Below are 8,382 nucleotides of genomic sequence, written 5' to 3'. Positions count from 1 at the left end.
GCCTAAAATGCAATATTATTCGAAAATCTGAGATATGAAGGCCAAATCATATATCGTGATACTACATGAACAAGTATCGAAATATTGGTAAAAATGAATATACTTACGTAATATCAAACTACATAAAAAACGTGAAAAAATTCACTATTACGCCAAATTTGTGGATTTTAACTTCGAATCATAAAGCGAGGTTTCGTATAATTTAGATCCAAGAAAAGACATATGACAATGTTGTTTCCAATACAAATGATAAAAATCAATGTGTTTTCATTAGAATTGACTAAAATGTTCCTGATTTTCCGTTTATATTACCGATGGAAGATGTACACGTAAAACCGCTCTATTCCGGCTGAAACGTCGATATATGCAATAAAAACCGAACTTCTCCCCTTTTCCATATCTTACTCAGTATTTCAACAGAAACAAATAGATGATTGAAAATGAAGTACTTAAGGTTATTATCTAATCAATTATGTTTAGTCTCATTTTTATCGAATATTTCATGAATAATAACAATAAACTAGAAATTCCAAAAACGTTGAAAAAACGCAAAATATTGCTTAATTCGATGATATTTTGTTTATATCACATTAAAGAAAAGGGGGATGATAAACGTCAAAATATTACTAAATTCGATGATTTTTAGTACGAAACAAAATGCAAAAAAACTTGCTTAAAATGCAATATTATGCGAAATTCTGAGATTTGAAGGCCAAATCACATATCGTGATACTACATGAAATAGTATCGAAATATTGGTAAAAATGAATATATTTATGTAATATCAAACTACATTAAAAACGTGAAAAAAACTAAAATGTTCCTGATTTTCCGTTTATATTACCGATGGAAGATGTACACGTAAAACCGCACAATTCCGGCTGAATCGTCGATATATGCAATAAAAACCGAACTTCTCCCCTTTTCCATATCTTACTCAGTATTTCAACGAGAAACAAATAGATGATTGAAAATGAAGTATTTAAGGTTATTATTTAATCAATTATGTGTTTGTCTCATTTTTATCGTATATATAATGAATTAGTAACAATAAACTGGAAATTCACAAAAACGTGAAAAACAGCAAAATATTGCCTAATTCGATGATATTTTGTTTATATCACATAAAGGAAAAGGGGGATGATAAACGTCAAAATATTGCTAAATTCGATGATTTTTAGTACGAAACAAAATGCAAGAAAACTTGCTTAAAATACAATATTATGCGAAATTCTGAGATTTAAAGGCCAAATCAAATATCGTGATACTACATGAAATAGTATCGAAATATTGGTAAAAATGAATATACTTACGTAATATCAAACTACATAAAAAACGTGAAAAAAGTCACTATTACGCCAAATTTGTGGATTTTAACTTCGAATCATAAAGCGAGGTTTCGTATAATTTAGTTCCAAGAAAAGACATATGACAATATTGTTTCCAATACAAATGATAAAAATCAATGTGTTTTCATTAGAATGAACTAAAATGTTCCTGATTTTCCGTTTATATTACCGATGGAAGATGTACACGTAAAACCGCTCTATTCCGGCTGAAACGTCGATATATGCAATAAAAACCGAACTTCTCCCCTTTTCAATATCTTACTCAGTATTTCAACGAGTAACAAATAGATGATTGAAAATGAAGTATTTAAGGTTATTATCTAATCAATTATGTGTTTGTCTCATTTTTATCGTATATTCAATGAATTAATAACAATAAACTGGAAATTCACAAAAACATTGAAAAACAGCAAAATATTGCCTAATTCGATGATATTTTGTTTATATCACATAAAGTAAAAAGGGGATGATAAACGTCAAAATATTAATAAATTCGATGATTTTTAGTACGAAACAAAATGCAAAAAACTTGCTTAAAAAGCAATATTATGCGAAATTCTGAGAATTGAAGGCCAAATCACATATCGTGATACTACATGAAATAGTATCGAAATATTGGTAAAAATTAATATATTTATGTAATATCAAACTACATGAAAAACGTGAAAAAAGTTACTATTATACCAAATTTGAGGATTTTAACTTCGAATCATAAAGCGAGGTTTCGTATTATTTAGATCCAAGAAAAGACACATGACAATGTTGTTTCCAATACAAATGATAAAAATCATGTGTTTTCATTAGAATTAAAAAATGTTCCTGATTTTCCGTTTATATTACCGATGGAAGATGTACACGTAAAACCGCACAATTCCGGCTGAAACGTCGATATATGCAATAAAAACCGAACTTCTCCCCTTTTCCATATCTTACTCAGTATTTCAACGAGAAACAAATAGATGATTGAAAATGAAGTATTTAAGGTTATTATCTAATCAATTATGTGTTTGTCTCATTTTTATCGTATATATATTGAATTAGTAACAATAAACTTGAAATTCACAAAAACGTTGAAAAACAGCAAAATATTGCCTAATTCGATGATATTTTGTTTATATCACATAAAGGAAACGGGGGATGATAAACGTTAAAATTTTGCTAAATTCGATGATTTTTAGTACGAAACAAAATGCAAGAAAACTTGCTTAAAATGCAATTTTAGGCGAGAATCTGAGATATGAAGGCCAAATCACATATCGTGATACTACATGAAATAGTATCGAAATATTGGTAAAAATGAATATATTTATGTAATATCAAACTACATTAAAAACGTGAAAAAAAACTAAAATGTTCCTGATTTTCCGTTTATATTACCGATGGAAGATGTACACGTAAAACCGCACAATTCCGGCTGAATCGTCGATATATGCAATAAAAACCGAACTTCTCCCCTTTTCCATATCTTACTCAGTATTTCAACGAGAAACAAATAGATGATTGAAAATGAAGTATTTAAGGTTATTATTTAATCAATTATGTGTTTGTCTCATTTTTATCGTATATATAATGAATTAGTAACAATAAACTGGAAATTCACAAAAACGTGAAAAACAGCAAAATATTGCCTAATTCGATGATATTTTGTTTATATCACATAAAGGAAAAGGGGGATGATAAACGTCAAAATATTGCTAAATTCGATGATTTTTAGTACGAAACAAAATGCAAGAAAACTTGCTTAAAATACAATATTATGCGAAATTCTGAGATTTAAAGGCCAAATCAAATATCGTGATACTACATGAAATAGTATCGAAATATTGGTAAAAATGAATATACTTACGTAATATCAAACTACATAAAAAACGTGAAAAAAGTCACTATTACGCCAAATTTGTGGATTTTAACTTCGAATCATAAAGCGAGGTTTCGTATAATTTAGATCCAAGAAAAGACATATGACAATATTGTTTCCAATACAAATGATAAAAATCAATGTGTTTTCATTAGAATGAACTAAAATGTTCCTGATTTTCCGTTTATATTACCGGTGGAAGATGTACACGTAAAACCGCTGTGACGGTAACGCGTTGGTGTTCGGCTGTTTAAGGCTAGGGGTATGGCCTCGTCACATAGTTATAAAAAAAAATAGAAAAACTGGAACTTCGTCTGTGGTAAGGTAAGGAGAAGACACACAAAACACAAGTAAACTTTAACAATGAAATTTTAATTACGTTAAATAAATCAAAACATGAAAATAATGCACAAACAAATTCTTATAATAAAATCAATGAATCAAAATAATAAGAATTCTTAAATGACAAAATGAAAAGTTACGTTAAGGCAAAATAACAAGAAGTGCAATACAACAGGTAAGTGGGAGGTGCTGGAATATTGGCTTAAAGCCACCACCTCTCTCAGTACACTCTAGAGTCTAGCTGGGAGGTGTGCTGGCTACGAAAGCACGGAACATTCTGAAGACTGATGTTGGGGCGACCCCAGACATCGGGTAGTATTGGGGGGCGAGTGCAGGTGCAGCCAGACCGGCGACCAATCAGCGGAGCCGTAGCGATCAACGGGTAGTTTGGTGATTTGGGTCCGAACAGGTGGCGGGCTGCATACGTTTCTGCTCACCCTTGCAAGCCTTGCTGGTGTTGTTGTCGTTGTTGGACATTTCTTCCATAGTCTTTTTATATAATTGTGAAGACGTAATTTTGGAGGGAAGAGCAGGCTCAATCTCTTGAAGGAGATTATCGTCACAACTCTCCCCCGAAGCCTGCGGTTCTGGAAGAAGTACGTCGTTATGTGGTGGAGTAATGGATGGAGTTGCTTCTACTTCATAAACTCTGGAGAGATCATGGGCTAAGATGTTGTCAGACTCTTGGTATAGCGTGTCTCCAGGTTGAATTTCTGCAGGTAGCAAGCCCATAGTAGAAGACGTTGAGATGAGAAGTGGGCGTGCTGCAGGAGGTGTAGGGTGGTGTGGTCCGTATTGATGGTGGACCGAGCACTTTTCAGGTGTGGAGTGAAGTGCTGAAGCTTCAGGATGAGGAAGAGTAGCTCCTTGCCAATTGTTCCGTAGATCCTTGTAGCAGTAGTCGCTGACAGGTGTATTCTTCTCGCCTCGTGGCTGCATCACGACACCACCCACGTCGGTACCATTGGCGTCGACATGGAGGATGAAGGGCTTATCTGACGAGGTGAGAGTGGAATTAGAAGAGGGCATAGGAGCACGATTATTATCCTGAAAGCATTTGGGAAGATCATTAAGGATTTTGGAATTAGAAAGCGCCGACTCCTTGTCAGTGCTTTCGGGAGAAGAAGCCGGGATGGTCTCACTGTGGATGTAGGGTTCTGTGAAGGTAGAACAATTAATCAAGACAGTGGGAGGAGTACCATTATATTGCTTCAGGAGGTTGACGTGGCACAGCTGGGTCTTCCGCCGCCTATCTGGAGTCTCTATCACATAATTATTATTATCCTGCACTCTTTGACGCAGTAGGGTCCTGAAAATCTGTTTTGTAAAGGTGAACCTGGGATAGGGAAATAAGCAAGGACGAAGTCTCCCGGCTTGAATTTTCTTACTTTGCTGGTCTGGTCGTAATGAGTCTTCATTCTCACCTGGGCTTTCAATAGATTATCATGGGCAAAGCGGTGGACTCTCTCTAGAATGTGCTGAAGGTTTTGAGAAACTGGGGCACATTCTGATGCTCACTGAGGTGCATCTCTGAGAGAGTCTTTGAAAGCCTTAAGGGGAGTACGGCACTTACGGCCGTAGAGCATCTCATAAGGAGATACTCCTAGGGACTCATTGGGGAGACTTCTGAAAATACACATTATTAGGTCAATCTGCTTATCCCAATCCTTTGAGGTTTCACTACAAAACTTTTTCAAGAGTGCTTTGATGGTCTGATGACTACGTTCAAGAGAACCCTGTGAAGCAGGATGATAGGGGCTGGATAATACCTGTTTGATGTTGAACTCCTCCAGTGTTCTTTTGAAGAGATCACTGGTGAAGTTGGTGCCACAGTCACTTTGAATCTCCCTGGGAAATCCGTATTGAGTGAAGATCTTCAGTAGATGTTTGATAACCGTAGCAGCCGTGATGTTCTTCACTGGAACTGCTATGGGAAATCTGGTGGTAGGACACAGGATGGTTAGGATGTAGGCGTTACCTGAACTGGTCCGAGGTAAAGGACAACACAGTCTATTATGAGGTCTGTGGAAAGGTTCCGCAGGCACCTGTATGGGAATCAGTGTGCTCTGGGAATGGAGACGTTCGGTTTGCCTGCCATCTGACATGTATGACACTGTTTTACGTACTGTTTGACGTTGTTTACCATACCTGGCCAGTAGTAGTCTTGACGAATCCCATGGTAAGTCTTGTTGAAGCCGTAGTGGGAGAATGCTCCATGGGCCAGGTGTAGAATAGTGGGCCGCAGGCTGGTGGGAATCACAAGTTGTTCGGTGTTGGCCCAATCGTCCTCCTCCTTCAGTTTACTGGGTCTATATCTGCGGTAGAGCAAGTCGTTCTCTAGGAAGAACCCAGGAATACTGTCGGGTTGAGTCTCAGCCTGGAAAAACAATGGTGTTAAAGTAAGATCTTCCCTCTGCAACTTACGGAACTCCAACTTGGTCAGATGCGGGGGTAGTTTCTGAGGGTCTTGAGGGACAGCGGTAGCAGTAGAGTCAGCTGGCTGTGGACGTGCGGCTTGTGCACGGGTGGTCACGAGAACCGGAGGAGAAACTTCATCACTCTCTTGAACCTCTGCTGGAACATACTCGAGAATAGGATTACTTGGCACAGAGTTACACACCTGGGGTTTGTCCATGACGATCAGGTTGGTTGGTTGCAGGTCTTCTGCCAAGTCGTTGCCTAGGAGAAGTTGCACTCCAGGCATGGGAAAAGGCTTTTCCCTGACGGCGACTTGGACTTCCCCGTTCACGTAGGGACAATCCAGGTGGACTCTGGCGAGAGGGTATGGAGTAGTAGCAGTGAGGTCAGTGATGAAGACCGTTTCCCCGGTGTAGACTATGTTGGGCACAGCCGACTTCAAGATGATCGATTGTAGAGCCGCTGTGTCCCTCAAGATCTTCAATTTGAAACGTCCCTCCGGATTTGAACCGTTGGCAGAGACAGTTCCAGTATACAGGTGGTTACTGAAAAGAGAAAGATCATTAACATCAACACCAACATTCATCACAGGCTTACCGGACTTAGGAGGAGTTGGTTTGGGTCGTTGTTGGTCAGTGGTTCCCTTGTATTGAGACTTACCACACTTGTCTATGGTATGTCCATAGAGTCTACAATACTTGCAGTACAGTTGTGAACCAGCTTGATCGGGGCTCACCTTCTCGTAACTGTACCACGACTTCTTACTGGAGGATGGTTCAGGTGTCAGCCGGTGGATGAGGCTGTAAGTGTCAGCCGACTTAGCACACTTCAGGTAGTCGGTTTCTTCTTTATCTGCTAAGTAGAGGCGGACAGGAGGCGGCACACGTCTCAAGAATTCTTCAACAAGCATCAGGTTCACGAGTTCTGTAAAAGTAGAGACATGTGCTGCTTCCAGCCATTTCATGAAATACCTCCGTTTCGTGTTAGCAAAACTCGAGGAAGGTAGTGGTACTTGCCTTCAGGTGGTCACGGAATTTCCTTCTATAACTTTCGGTGGAAAGTAGGTAGGCGTCTAACACTGCTTGTTTCAGAGTGTAGTAGTCATTCTCAGACGCCAAAGTACTGAGTGTGACTGCAGCTCTACCTGTAAGATGGACTCTGAGAAGTGTGGCCCATTGGTCGACAGGCCAACTGAGTTGATTAGCAAGGGTTTCAAAGGTGGTAAAGAACACATCAACTTCTGCTTCTACAAAGGATGGCATTAACTTACTTGCATGTGATATATTAAAACTGACGGGAAGATTTGCAGTAGCTTGCTGGCGTTGAGTGAAGTGTGAAGTTTCCAGGGCGATTTCACGTTGACGACACTCTAGAGCCAGAGTTGCTTGTTGCTTGTCATGTTCGCGTTGCATCTCCAACTCGCGTCGTTTGGTTTCAAGCTGTACTCGTTCCCGCTCCTGGAGTGTTTCAAGCTGTACTCGTTCCCGCTCCTGGAGTAGTGCAACCTCACGTTCCTGGAGGGCGAGTCCACGTTCGTGTTCTTCTCTTCTCAAAGCAGCTTCACGTTCTCTGAGGGTGATTTCTCGTTCTTGTTCTTCTCTTCGTATGGCAGCAGCTCGTTCTTGTTGTTCGAGGGCTTCCCTTTGCTGCTCACGTTCAATCTTGGCCAGCTCTAGTTTAAGTTTCATCGTTGCCAAGTCAGTTTTATCTGCAATATAGTAAGTTTCATGAGTTTCAGAGTCTATCTTACCTTGCTCTAAATAGTAATCCAGCAACAGGTTGTGTAGGTCATTTTTGTTGGCTTGGTAGGGAACTTCTAGTTGATACTCATGTGCAAGAGTTTGTAGTTCAGTCCTCTTGGCACGACTTAAAGTCCCTATTTCACCTGCTGGATTTGCACGGAAAGTTTGGAGACGAAACATGGTGAAATTAGCAAATAAAGGTACACGAATGTTCAATAATGAAATGTCAGAAACAGGACAACGTGGCAACTGGTACCTATCCTGTGTGATCTTTAACAATTAACGTTAAGTGAAAGATATTAAACGATTAAATTAAATCAAGGGCGCAGGAAATCTTGTACCCGGTACTCATGTAAGAGAATAAGGGCAAGAAAATCCTACTAACAAATGAAACAAGGTTTTGAAAACAAATGAAACAGTTAAATGCTTCAAAAGTAAAATTGGTAGTCCAAGGATGTAGGCATACCTTGCCAAGTCTCTATAGGACATAAAGCAAGTTTTTCCTACTGAATTTAATATGATACTTACAGAATTAGCGAATTTTTGTGCTCTGAAAAAATAAGCTAATTCCCTACCGTTGTATGTATCATCATCTCTGACTGACGTGTAGGGGTGCGAGGTGTCAACTGGTGACGAGAACTGCTGCTGAGGTCCCAATTCAGCAACTAAAGTT

Source organism: Procambarus clarkii, unplaced genomic scaffold (assembly GCF_040958095.1).
Source record: "Procambarus clarkii isolate CNS0578487 unplaced genomic scaffold, FALCON_Pclarkii_2.0 HiC_scaffold_105, whole genome shotgun sequence".
In the NCBI taxonomy this organism is placed as follows: domain Eukaryota; kingdom Metazoa; phylum Arthropoda; class Malacostraca; order Decapoda; family Cambaridae; genus Procambarus; species Procambarus clarkii.
This window is presented reverse-complemented; position numbering follows the sequence as displayed.